The sequence below is a fragment of the Capricornis sumatraensis genome, chromosome 3 (assembly GCF_032405125.1).
Source record: "Capricornis sumatraensis isolate serow.1 chromosome 3, serow.2, whole genome shotgun sequence".
Lineage (NCBI taxonomy): Eukaryota > Metazoa > Chordata > Mammalia > Artiodactyla > Bovidae > Capricornis > Capricornis sumatraensis.
In genome coordinates, this window is record NC_091071.1 from 83,638,261 (window position 1) to 83,652,508 (window position 14,248).

Genomic DNA, 14,248 nt, shown 5'->3' on the forward strand with positions numbered 1-14,248 from the left:
AATTCCATTAAGTTGAAGACAGCTAAAGAACTCTTAATTTCCATGTCTGATATCTTCTAAAAATTGAGCCACATTTATGTTTCAGATTGTTCTTGGGACTGATTATGCCTGTCCCCTTTTGGAATGTCGTTGTTTTGGAACATTAGTGCAATAACAGGAACATGGGTCAGGGAGTACCAGGATTCAAGCAGTGCCTGTCTGCCATGGAACGCCAGGTCCTTTGTAGACGCTGTCTTTCTCTGCTATGTTCTATTACAGTCTTGGGTGACTCTGAAAGTACTTAGCTGTTAGATTGATTCTCAGATGTGTACACAAGATGGCTTACCTTCTGCAACTTAAATTTGTTGAACCTAACCACCTAGTCCTCTGAGACAGAACCTAGAATTTTCATTCTATTTCAACTCAAGAATGACTGTAGTTTCATCAGCATAATTTTTTGTTAGTATTTTAGTCATTCCTCTGATTTATTTTCTGAGATGGGAACAAGGCGCAGTGGCTTTCAAGTCTCCATTGTCAAGGTCAGTGTGTGGCAAGTCCTGTCCTGGAGATTTCACTAATGTGCCAGTCCATTTTTTGTTTTTTGTTTTTAATATATTGCCTTCTCATTCTAGAACGAGAGGCACTGTGTTGAATTTCATGTGTAGTCTCTTCATGCTTGCTTCCCAGTCCCAATTTCAATCCATTTTACCTTGCTCACTGGAAACTTGTGGCTCTTAATCATAGACTTCCCAGAGATGCAGGCCAACAAGGCACTGGGAGATGTGTACACATCTCTGCTGTTCAGACACGTTCTCAACCAGACACGTTCAAGTGTTCCATGCTCTTTTCAAAGAAACATCTTTCCCCCATATGCTTCCCCCAGCATAATCCTCTGTGTTAACCACCCTGCAATATGCTTTGTTAAAATTCCACTTCACAGGTGTCAACAGTGATGGCAACAACCGTTATCCTCACTCACTGTGCTTCTCCACATTTAGATTTTTTTATATATATTTAGATTTTTGCTTGTGTTTTGAAAAGAAATCTTAGGCATCACATTACAGCACCAGTGGTCTCCAAACTGATTTCAATCATTTACTCCATCAGTAATAAATTCATGCTATTTAACATGCATTTACACACTATGCATATTTATATATTTCATAGATAATTTATATGTGTATAGAACTACACTATACATTTGATATTATCTTTAAAATATAGTGTATGTTATATTAATAACACACCTGAAAATTCATTGAAATGACTGTTGCTGAAGCTGAAGCTCCAATATTTTGGCCACCTGATTCAAAGTGCTGACTCAGAGGGAAAGACCCTGATGTGGGGATAAACTGAAGGCAAAAGGAGAAGAGGGGTGGCAGAAGTTGAGATGGTTAGATAGCACCACCGACTTTTTGAATTTGAATTTGAATTTGAGAAACTCCTGGAGACAGTAGAGGACAGAGGAGCCTGCCATGCTACAGTTCATGGGGTTACAAAGAGTCGGGCACAACGTAGTCACTGAACCACAAAAACAACAGCAATAATGTAGTAATGGTAACATTAGCACAGTATATTAAAACCTAGTACTAATACTAATTAGTGTCTAGTAAATTATAAAATGTTGCAGTTCACCTTATATTCTATTATGTACACAAAATATAGGAAACAAAGAGCATGATAAGAAAGAAAAAGTAAGTATAGATACAGGGCTGATTTTCCTTCCAAACCTAACAGACTGTATTGAACAACACCCTGGGATTCGTCCATCACCTTTGTTGAATATTGCAGATAACATTAATGAGATTGTTACTAAAACAAAATATAATTTTAAATTATTTTATATCTGTCTATAGACTTCCCTGGTGGCTCAAAAAGTAAAGCATCTGCCTACAATGCGGAAGACCTGGATTCAATCCCTGGGTTGGGAAGATCTCCTGGAGAAGGAAATGGCAGCCCACTCTAGAATTCTTGCCTGGAAAATCCCATGGACAGAGGAGCCTCGTAGGCTACAGTCCATGGGGTCTCAAAGAGTCAGATACAATTGAGTGACTTCACTTTTATAGGACATATATTGTGTGAGTTGCTGATTTATTCTTTGACTTCACTTAGCAGTCCTTAAGACAATATTGAAAATGATTTGTATCTCCTGATGGGGTATACACTTGTCAGGCAGTTAATAGAATATCTTGAGTAGTAATAGAAAACCAGCTTGAGATTAAAATTTTGCTCTGAATAGACTTGAGTAAATAATTTACAAGAGGTTATAGGGAGGAAATGGAGCTCAAAGGACTAAGACATCTGCCTGAGAGTCAGTGAAGTGAGCCTAAGACAAAGGTAGAAAAAGAAAATGTGAGCAGGTTCCAAAAGCTCCCATATTCTGGAACAACTGCTTTGGAGCTTTTAATATTTATAATTGCCACAACTGGAGGATACACTTACATCTTGTGCATGTATTCAGGAGTTCTAAAAGTAATATAATACGCTATGATCAGTGAAAGCCATTAGTTGTAGCTTCCATGTAAATTACATATGTCCAAAATTCTTCTCCTTTAGATAACTTTTCACAAAGAACTATACTGTCAAGTATGTACACATTGCTATATTTAAAATAGATTAGCAACAAGGACCTACTGTATAGCACGGAGAACTCTGCTTCATATTCTGTGATAACCAAGATGGGAAAAGACTTTGAGAAAGAATAGATACATACGTATGTGTAACTGAATCACTTTTCTCTACACCTGAAACTAACAGAACATTGTTAATCAACTATACTCCAATATAAAATTAAAAAGAGATATTAGATTAGTCGAGAATGACTGAACTCCTAGTGTGGGAAAAATATTGTATAATTTACTAACAAATACTTATATACAAATCAAATAATATGTTGTATAATAATATATTGTATAAGTTGATCATAAACCAATAAATAATTCCTCAAAAAAAAAAAGAATGGGAATGTATCTTTGTTTCTCTAATTGGCATTTTTAGATATTTTAATGAGACAGATCACTGACTAAAATGTAAATTAGCATTGAATAATGATCTCTCTTTGTGAAAATTGAAGTGTAGTTTCTGTACAATATTGTATAAGTTACAGGTGTATAATACTGTGATGAACAGTTCTTAAGGGTTGTACCCTACTGTTCATTCTCAGACGCTAAGTTGTGTCTGACTCTGTGACCCCACAGACTGTAACCCACCAGGCTCCTCTGTCCATGGGACTTTTCAAGCAAGAATCTGGAGTGGGTTGCCGTTTTCTCCTCCAAGGGGTCTTCCTGATCAGGGATTAAACCTTCATCTCCTGCATCTCTTACATTGCTAGGCAGATTTGTTACTACTGAGCCATCTGGGAAGCCCTATATTCCATTTATAGTTATCATAAAATATTGTCTATATTCTCCATGTTGTACACAATCTCTTTTGTAACATCGCCTATAACTTGGACACATACACATTGCCTTCCACCCCCAAATATCATTTCATAGGTCTGTTATTTTTGACATGTGGAAATGGTTTTTTTATTCTTAATATTAAAAAATACATGATTGATACTCTTGAGAATTTTATGAAAACTATAGGCTCTCTCTCTTGGAAAATACAACTATTTACCAAATAATACTAAGTTAAGATCTTTCTTCTAGTATGATTATAGTATAAAAACTTCTTTTACACCCCTTCATAGGAAAATTACTAGTATTATTTTTGGCTACACCACATCTTAATTGAAAAAGGTGGGATCTAGTTTTCTGACCAGGGATCAAACCTGGGCCTGCTGCACTGGGAGCGTAGAGTCAGTCCCAGGGAAATTATTCTTAATACACTTATATATAAAGTTAAGCTTATTTTTTAAAGTTATTTTTTCTGTAACTTGAAAGTATAGATGTGTGTCTGAGATAGCTTAAAAGAACAGAATTAAGAAAACAGTAACACTAAGCAAGATGTGTGGCAATTTTCTCCTATTATGATTGACTGTTTCAACCTTTGTGGGTGGCTGAGTCAGTGACAATGGCAAGAGAATTCTGTAAACCATAGGGTGGATTTCAGAATTTGATGTTTGGAACCTTGGTTGCAAGTCTTATGCATTTCTGAAGATCTGTTGAGAACATTTGCCATAGTAGTAAAGATATAGGTGGGCCACAAGATTTGAGGGGATTGAGGTCGGAAATGGAAAAGTGGAAGGAAAGTCCTGTACATATCTGGAACCAGGAAAAGCTCATGACTTGGAAAGGGTCCTATGGGCCAAACCATGATGAAGACTGGTTCAGAGGTAGATCTGTCTGAGAAGAAAACTAGGACTTCCCTATTTAGTCTGATTGAGGTTAAAGGAATTCTCCCCACTATGAATAAATGTATCAGCCATGAGAGAGATTGTTGCATTTACTCAGGCAACACAAAATTTAGATTTGACTGAATAGGTAAATAGAAAATGCTTAGGAATTGTATTACCTGAAATGTGATCACATAATTTCTTGAGACTTTATTAGAAATTATGCCAATATTTTTCTTGTTTGAGTCTCCTTTAGATCAAATTATTGTATATGGTGACTCAGTGATAAAAAATCTGCCTGCAGTGCAGGAGCTGCGGGAGCCGAGGGTTCAATTGCTGGGTCGGGAAGATCCCCTGGAGAAGGGAAATGGCAAGCCACTCCAGTATTCTTGCCTGGGAAATCCCATGGAGAGAGGAGCCTGGTGGGCAAAAGTGCATAGGGTTGCGGAGTCGGACAATGACTGAAACGACTGAGCACATATCCTAGGAACGATTTACAGACATTAAGTGCTTATAAAGTTTCCTGCCCCAGGGCCTTTGCATATGTGCTTTCCTCTATGCTTTGTTTTTCTCTAATATTCTTATGACCCCAACCCTCATCTCCTTGAGTTTTTACCTAAATGACAAACTATGAGTCACTTCTAATCATCGTATTTAAATTACAACCTTTCTCTAAATTCCTTATTGCATTGCTTGTTTTGTTTTTCTCAGTATTTATTGTAATGCAATATCAACATCTTTCTATTTTTCATATATATTTTCTGTCTTCTAATATAATAGAATCTCTAGGGTGGAAGAGTGTGTGCTTCTTGTTCACTGCTGTCTTTAGTATCTGCAGTGGCACACAGAGGAGGCAGCTGATAAATATTTACTGATTGAATAAATGACTAATGGAAAAATAGGTAATTTCCTTTGTTCATCTAATGATATTTAGGCAATATTTTCTATGTGCAAGTCATCATAATGGTCATGATAGTGAAAAATGACATGAATTCTGCTCTAAAGGAGTTTGCAGTATATTCAAGAAGACAGGTCCATCAATAAATATAGCATAAGTATATAAATATAGCATATAAGTAAAAACAGCATAATATGTGTGCATGCTCAGTTGCATCTGACTTTTTGTGATTCCATGGACTGTAGCCCGCCAGGCTCCTCTGTCCATAGGATTTTCCAGACAAGAATACTGGAGTGGGCTGCCATTTCCTCCTCCAGGAGGTCTTCCTGACCCAGGGATCGCGTCTATTGTGTCTCCTGCATTGGCAGGCAGATACTTTATCACAGTACAACCTGGCAAACCCTAACATGCTGTTGACATAAATGAAATGACATAAAATACTGAAAGACTGCAGAATACGGAGCTGTTAACTCTTCTGAGGGTAGACGGAAGTTACTGAGGGGTTGGCTTTTGAGCTGCATTCTTAGCATGAGTAGAAATTTACTAGGGGGAAAAATGCCTGCAAAAGGAGAACAAATTTCATTTAGTTGCAGGGATATGTGGTTATAGTCAAAGAGGCTGCTCTTGGGGCAGTATTTTCAGGCATGTGAATGCCAATGGAAAGAAAGAATGACCATCAGCTTTTTGGCATTGAGTACCTCCAAAGATTACCCTTGACTGGCAGGATGGATGCCTCAGTACAATATTTCTATCTGTGTGGCCTTCTTTGCATCTTAGCCAGTATTATGCTTTTGCTCAAAAAGAGCCACCTCATTCTCTGATTGTTTTATGCCAAGTTGGTGTGTTGCCTGTGATTGTTTCCCAGCATCCCACAGCTTGAAGTTTGCTTCAGTGTATCCTTATGGTGTTTCTTATGCCTGCCCTGCTTGCAGGCTACATATGTTGTACCATTTTACACTTGGAGACCTTCCAAAGTGTTTGAGTGAGAATGAGACCAAAGTAGTTGCCTTTAACCAGAAACGGGTAGACAGGCAAAGAATCCTGGATTCCCAGAATCAGTTGAAACAGACTTGAGAAGTCAACTAGTCAGTTTTCTGGACTCTTGGCAGGATTGCAGAAAAGCCAGTCCAGGAATACCACTAACATTTACTCACACATGACTGAGTCAACTTTTAGATTGATTCTAAGCAACAATTGGCTATTAAAAGTTGAACATTGAATGTGCAATCTTAACTGCTTAGAATAATGCAATTTTTCATTTTTGGTGATGTATTTATTCATGCAAATGACAGGCACTATAATACTAAAAGATGAAATAAGTTTAATAATGGTCTTCCATTTCCTGGCATAAGTTACTGAACTCTTAAGAAATTAAAGCAACTTTTCAGCTTCTATAAAACATAATGTTTGGGAGGAATTCATCTTTGAGAGATCTTTTATTGTTATGGAATTCTTTTATCTTCACATAGGTGCTGACCTTTCACAGTGATGCAAATGGTACTGGTTAGAAGGCAACCTTTTGTAAGGTAATCACATCCAACTCTGTAACCGGACCTTACACTCTCTGCAATCTTAAGAGTCACTCACAAGGAGTAGAATATATTAGGGCAAAATAAAAAAAAGAATTATTGGAGACTGATCAAAATGGGGGTCACTTAAGAGATTTGGTAGGTGTTATAACATACCATCAAGATACAAGCCATGAGTCATCTCCTCAAAGAGTGGTTGTACTAATTGGGGAGATTGCACGTATACACCTAAAACAGTATGTGGTATGTGATGAATATTCTGAGCAAGCCTTGTGATGACATTGTGGCTAAGCATTCTGAGTAAGTGGTCCATTGGCCAGTAACCAAGATGGTTAGTGGTTGGAGAAATTGCTGTGGGCTGAAGGGACAGGGGAGGTACTCAGAGTGGAAGTGAACCTAAATGGGTTTGAAAGGTGGACTTTGCATGGATAGAGAGAAATAGCAAAGACATCTTGGATTAAGGAACAAAACAAGTCACATGAGTAAATGTGTAAAATGGTCAAGAATAAAGCATATATAGCCAAATTGGAAAATTCACTATGGAGGTTTTGATAGAGGCCAGGGTATATTTGAAGTCCTGTGAATGCCAAGGTGCCAATCTGGATTTTATTTTGCAGGGAATGCAGAGCCGTAGGAGACCCTGATCAGAGAAGCAAGATGTAAACAGTACTTTAAAGAAAGGAAACATTTGCCTTAGACCTTTAAATATTAACAAGGCACAAAACTAAAGAATTGACAGAGATGTATGTTAGTATCACCAGTACAGTTAGACCAGTGGTTAAGAATGATAATTCCAGAGTAATACTAACTGAATTTGAAATCTGCCATCACCACTTATTAGCTGTAACCTTGGATAAATCAGTTAACTTCTTACTGCTGTCTTTTCCTCATCTATAAATTATGAATATTGACAGGGATTACTTCATAACTCTGTAGATGAGCTGATATGCAGATTTCTAGAACAGTGCACAGTAAGACTTTAATGAATGTTGGCTATTTTGATTATTAGAGAACAGTGCCAAACAGCTTCCATGTAGGGAATACTGATCAGATTTCTATACATCTCTAAAATGGAAAAAATGACTCCTACCTTGCAGAGATGTGGACATGGTCAGATGAAATCATTCCTTTAAGGGTGCCTGACATTAGAGTAGTTATTAAAGATTATTAATTGGCTAATCCATGGCCACCAATTCCAGGCTACAGTTTACATCGGGTATCTTTAAGTCCAGATGGACTTGTTTGGTAAAAGTTCCTGTGGTCTCTGCCTCAGAAGTCCGACTCAGATCAAATACCTTATTTGGGTTTCCTGTAGAATGACGAAGGCACATGAAGGAAAAGCCTTTGTTTGGGGAAACTTGATACTTTTCTGTTATTGCCAAGACAAACTCATTTGGACAAATAAAAATTGATTTGGAAATTTTAAAACAAAAATTGCTAACCAAACAGGATGTAGTCTGGTTCAGGAGGAAATGATTCACTGGATTAACGTAGTTAGATAGGCTCTATTTGTGCAAGACTTAAACAATCGCCCAGTTCTTTCTTTAATACTTAGTGCTGCTGTTGCTGCCCAGCTCTGTTCTATTCTAGGTGGAAAATGAAAAGCAGGGGGGAGGAAAGCATACACATTTCCTCTGTGTATGTGTGTGTGTGTATGTGTGTGTGTGTGTGTGTGTGTGTGAGCCTGCATGCATGCACACACATCTACTTAGAGCCTTTGCTGGCTATCAAGTTTTCTTACAACTTTGTGCTTCCAAATGATTTTGAAATTTTAGCATGTTTTTGGCAGAGGAGAGATTCCTCACTTTGAATAAAAGGTAGTGAGATCAAAGGCAGTAAGCAGAAATTGTCTGAAAGAGGTTACTACTGTTCAAGGTCCCTCTCCTTTTCTCTTTACCGTGAAAGAGAGGTTAGAGAGTGGCATGTGGCTAGAGCAGTTGCAGCTACATGATGGAGGACGGGAGAGCTGTCACCTGCTTTGCTGCACAGGGTGCCCAGCTTAACCCATCTTTCTTTGGCAACTGTGCCCCAGTGAGAAAAGCTAGCAGTCCATATGTTGAGTAGGCACCATGCCATTTTGACAGGCGTGAGTGTCGGCAAGAAAGGGACCATGTATGAGCATCAAATGTGTTTGTTGTGGGAAGGATTCTAGGCCAGGAATATTAAAATAACTGTCTGTCCTTAGCTCTAGCACATATGGTTAAGGAGATATGCTATGATGACTCACATTAACGTTGGAAAAAATATATATAGAATACACAACCATGCTAAGTAAGTTTCTGCTATTGATAAATTGAGCCTGGAATTTTCACAAAGGAAGGTTGTAGAGAGACATACATAGTGATAATAGACTCTTTTCTATGTACCAAATAGAACTGACTTACGACCAAATTCCCATACAATTGCAGTTCCACTGAACTGATGAACAGACTGAAGGATCCTGTTAGATTTTCGCTGAGAGGTCCTCAGGTATTTTCTGACACTGTTTGAAAAGTAAATGGGATCGAATGGGTTCATTTAATATTTCAATTCCAAAGAAATTAAATTAATTTTAGCAATGTTAGTTTAGCTATTTTCCTGCTACAGGACCATTTGTTTTAAAATCATTAAAGGACTTTAAATGACATTGTCCTGACATTTGGTCTGATTAATTTAATGGAATTAGTATAAAGTCAATTTATTTCTCTTTAACTTTCTAAATGAATTTTGCATCATTTTTTTTGTAGAAAAAGGAATTATTGAACTATTTTATACTTACATCAATTGTATGTGTGTGTTTGTTAACTGCATAAATGTTTAGACATGGGACTGCTTCAGCTCATAATTGTCCCTTCAAAGATTCCACAAGGCTTGCTTCACTCCTTGGAAAGGCAGCATTGTATAGTGCAAAGGGTGTGGGATTTGTAATCCAAAGAGATATAGGTAAGATTTGGTAGTTCTCCACAAGGTGTTCAAGCTTACACCTATAGCCCACACACACATGCCTGCCTCCCAAACCACACACACTTAGTATTTGTCATTTTGAAGCCTGGGGAGACACATTCTGTGTGCTTCTAGTTCTAGTAATTTGGTGTCCTGGGGAAATGCTCTAGTAATGATCTAAGTATATATATATGAGGAGGTGGGGTGTCTCACTGAGAAATGTGTTACTTGCTCAGATTATGTTTCTCAAAGATGAGAAATATCTTTCAACATACCATGCAATATCTGATATATTATATTTATTGTTTATTGCCTAGTTTCTCTGATTAAAATATAATCCATAAGGAAGGACTTTTAGTAATTATTTTATTAATTACATTTATCACTATATCCCAATAATTTACCTAGAACATACCTGGCACATACTGGTAATTCAGTAAATATTTTGTTGAATGAATGAATTAGTAAATAAGACTCTTCCATGGTGATGACTAGAACGGCAGACACCTGGGCTCCACTCAGATGCCTGGGCTCCATTCATTGTTAGTACCTAGGGCTGCAGCTGCCTTGATTTCCATCAGCTTCCTCCATTCATAAATAAAATATTATTTTTAATATGGCCAATTTAATCATTCTTATGTAAAGTGTGACTACAAGTTTATTTAGGAAACTTTAATATCGATATTGCTCTGTAACATACACACTAAGTTAAAAAGAGTGTGCTTGCTTTGCAAACATAGCCTCGTGGCAAAGCTCCCAGCTTCCTTTTCCAACCAGATGGCCTCCCCTAAGCCCTACACTTCATAGAATCCTGGAGATAGAGCTGGCCCTACCCCAGAACCAAATCAGGAGAGCTGGAGTGGAATCAGGAATCAGCATTTTTCACAAGTTACCCAGGTGAGTCTTATGCAACACCAAGGTCTGAGAACACTGAACCCTTGATTTCCTATTATTACATAGATTTTCTTTTTTAATGCCTGTTTTTATCCATGGCACTTATAGCATTCACCAGCTCTTCAGTGGTAGCTGCAAATCCAGTTGTATGGCTGTGTAAAGTTGGGTAAAGGCTAATTTCATTATCCTTAATGACTGAGTGACTAACGCTTTCACTTTCAATGTGAAATTTAGTGAATGAAGCAGCAATTACATCAGAAGCTTGGACTGGGCAATATATAAGGAACTGGATGTTTCTTTGTGAATTTCCGTTCTCCACAAACTATGGAACTGTCCCTGGAAGACAAAAGAAAACAAAATTTAATCTTATAAAGCACCAGCCTTCCCCTACCCTTGGACTATGTACGTAGTCTTGAGTCTCTACAGGCAGATACAGTGTTCTAACACAAATCAGTAGAAGGTGCTTCCCTCTGGCAAACAAATTGTTAAAAAGGTGTCCCTCTGTAGGCATATCAATTACCAAAAGGTATTTGTGTCTTAGTTTGAGTCAAAGTTAGCTAAGAGGGGCCTGGGCTAGGTTTCCTACTGCTATGGTGCTCTCTTGGCTAATGATGTCTTCTGTAGAGTGAAACAGTCCAACTATGCAAATGTTTGGTAAGGAATTCCTGATAATTGGGGTCAAAAACAGGCCTTTGGTGATGAGGTAGTGACAGAAAAGAGCAAGTGCTTGGGGAGATCACCAGTGATCTACTGGGTCCAGAGATGAACTCTTTTATCTTTGCTATACAGAAAGCATCGTGTGGTAACAAGAGATCTTTTATGAAAAGTTTGTGCTCCAAAATCACTGCAGATAGTGATTGCAGCCATGAAATTAAAAGACATTTACTCCTTGGAAGGAAAGTTATGAGCAACCTAGACAGAATATTAAAAAGCGGAGACATTACTTTGCCAACAAAGGTCCGTCTAATCAAAGCTATGGTTTTTCCTGTAGTCATGTATGGATGTGAGAGTTGGACTATAAAGAAAGCCGAGCACCGAAGAATTGATGCTTTTGAACTGTGGTGTTGGAGAAGACTCTTGAGAGTCCCTTGGACTCCAACCAGGAGATCCAACCAGTCCATCCTACAAGAGATCAGTTCCTCGTGTTCATTGGAAGAACTGATGTTGAAGCTGAAACTCCAATACTTTGGCCACCTGATGCGAAGAGCTGACTCATTTGAAAAGACCCTGATGCTGGGAAAGATTGAGGGCAGAAGGAGAAGGGGACAACAGAGAACGAGATGTTTGGATGGTATCACTGACTCAATGGACATGAGTTTGGGTAGGACAGGGAGGTCTGGTGTACTGCAGTTCATGGGGTCACAAAGAGTCGGACACAACTGAGAGGCTAAACTGAACTGAAGAGAGGCCAAACTCTGAGTGGGAACAGAATGAATCCTTGGCTGCTGGGCAAAAGATTAGAGAAATACTTTTGAGCCAGTAGCCATTATGAAGCAGGAATTTATAGGTCTCTAACTCTGATACAAACTGGCTATGTGGTTTGAGACAAGTCATGTCACCAATGTTCTAAAACTAACATCTACTAGTTCTAAAACTAGCATCTACTTCTTGTGAAATGATTTACACAGTGCTTCATAAGTTGAAAAGTGTCAATGTTAATGCTTATTTTTTGTCATGGGAAGGACTTTGACAAATTTTTAATGCTTTTTGAAAGTCTATATGTATATTATACATTTTGAAGAGACAAATATAAATCTTTAGGATCTGAATATTTGTGTCTTTTCGAAATGACTGCCTTCCTAGGTACTAATCTAAAAATACGTGTGTAGTGTTCTCATATTGTAGTAAATACAGTTAAATATAGAGGATATCACTAAAAGAAGGTTATCTGAATTCCTGTCAAGCTATCAGCAAAGATTATGGGAAGTTAATAGGATTTTCCCCCTAATCAAGTGTAAGAATCTCAATGGGTCAAAAGGAGTTATGTTTAAAAAAGAGAAAGATTTCAACAATTTCTTGAATAGTGCATCTGACTGGATGGCATTATTTTTGATTCCCACGCTTGGAGTTCACCAGTGTATGTTAGAATCGTGTGGTTTCGTTTGAAATGTCTTTATTAGGCTGCAGCCTCGGAGATTCTGATGCAGTAGATCAAGGATGGGACTTTGGAATCTGCATTTTAATAAACACCTGATGTAGGTGGGCTGGTCTTCCCAGGTGACTCTAGTGGTGAAGAATCACCTGCCAATGCAGGAAATGCAGGAGACATGGGTTCAATTCCTGGATCAGGAAGATCCCCTGGCCACCCACTCCAGTATTCTTTCCTGGAGTGTTCCCAAAGACAGAGGAATCTGGCAGGCCACAGTCCATAGGGTCACAAATAGCTGGACATGACTGTAGCAACTTTAGCACAGGTGAACTGTAGATCACACTTTGGAAAACACTGGAAGAAGTGATTTGGAAAGTCAATCTGCACTTTAACTTCCTCCAGTCATTTGTGTATGTTGAAAGTGTTTTTCTGAATTTTTTTAGAAATGTGAGCAAAGCATTTCTTTTATGACTCACATAGTTATATACAAGAAAATCATCATGAAATCTGCTCTGGATTTCTTCTATGTTTTCAAAATAGAAAAAAGAAAGCTTTAATGCTTAAATAATACAATAATATCTCAGATGGTATAACTAATTATTTGAAAATAATGTGGTTATGCCAAGAACTATTTGAGCTTTTGAAAAATATATAATGTGGATATGTATTGTACTTACATGGAGACACTGATGAAGTTTAATCTGAAGAAGAAATAGTGATATAGCTTGGACACGTCTACTTAGATAATTTAAACTACTGCATTATAACCTGAGCTTCTATTAAAATCACCTAGAAATGTTAATCAAATCCTTATATCTAAGTCCTGTCTCAGACCAACAAAAAATAAATTTCTGGGGATGGAAGGAAGGCATAGATATTCTTTAAAAGCTCCAGAGATAATTTTACTGTTCTACTAAAGCTGAGAACCATGGATTAAACTAAGACATAATTATTAATAAATTTCTGGTTTGATATCTCTTTATTTTGAGTGAGACTAAGAAAATTTTATTTCTAATTTGAATGGGAAAAAGAAAACATTAATTGCATTTGACATATATTTACAAATGTGATTTCTGACCTCATGGAACTTACTAATGAACAGAAATAAATATTTTTGCTTCAGAGGAAATTAGATACCAGCTACAATTGTGGGCACCTCAGTTTGAAAGGAGAGAAATATCCCAGCACTGGCTAAAGGTTGAAAGTTAGTAACATAACTTTGCAGAGGCTGTTTCAGTTCCTTTTAGATTCTGTGACTACATCTGACCATGAGAAAGATGGTTGTTACTGAACCATAGACACAGAATCTGAATTCTTCGGTTTTCCATATGGCAAAGTTAATATATTGAATCAAATATATAGAATTATTTAAAATATTCATTAATCATATAGTATGTGAAAGCTATGGTTTATCAGGTAGAATGATTTTCACTATAAGTAACAAAAACCTCTGATAATAATAGGCTTATATATTATCAGGGCTTGCCAGGTGGGGCTAGTGGTAAAGAACCTGCCTACCAGTGCAGGAGACATAGGAGAGGTGGGTTCAGTCCCTGGGTCGGAAGGTCCCCTGGAGGAGGGCATGGCAACCCACTCCACTCCAGTAATCTAGCCTGGAGAATCCTATGGGCAGAGAAGCCTGGCGGGCTATAGTCTATGGG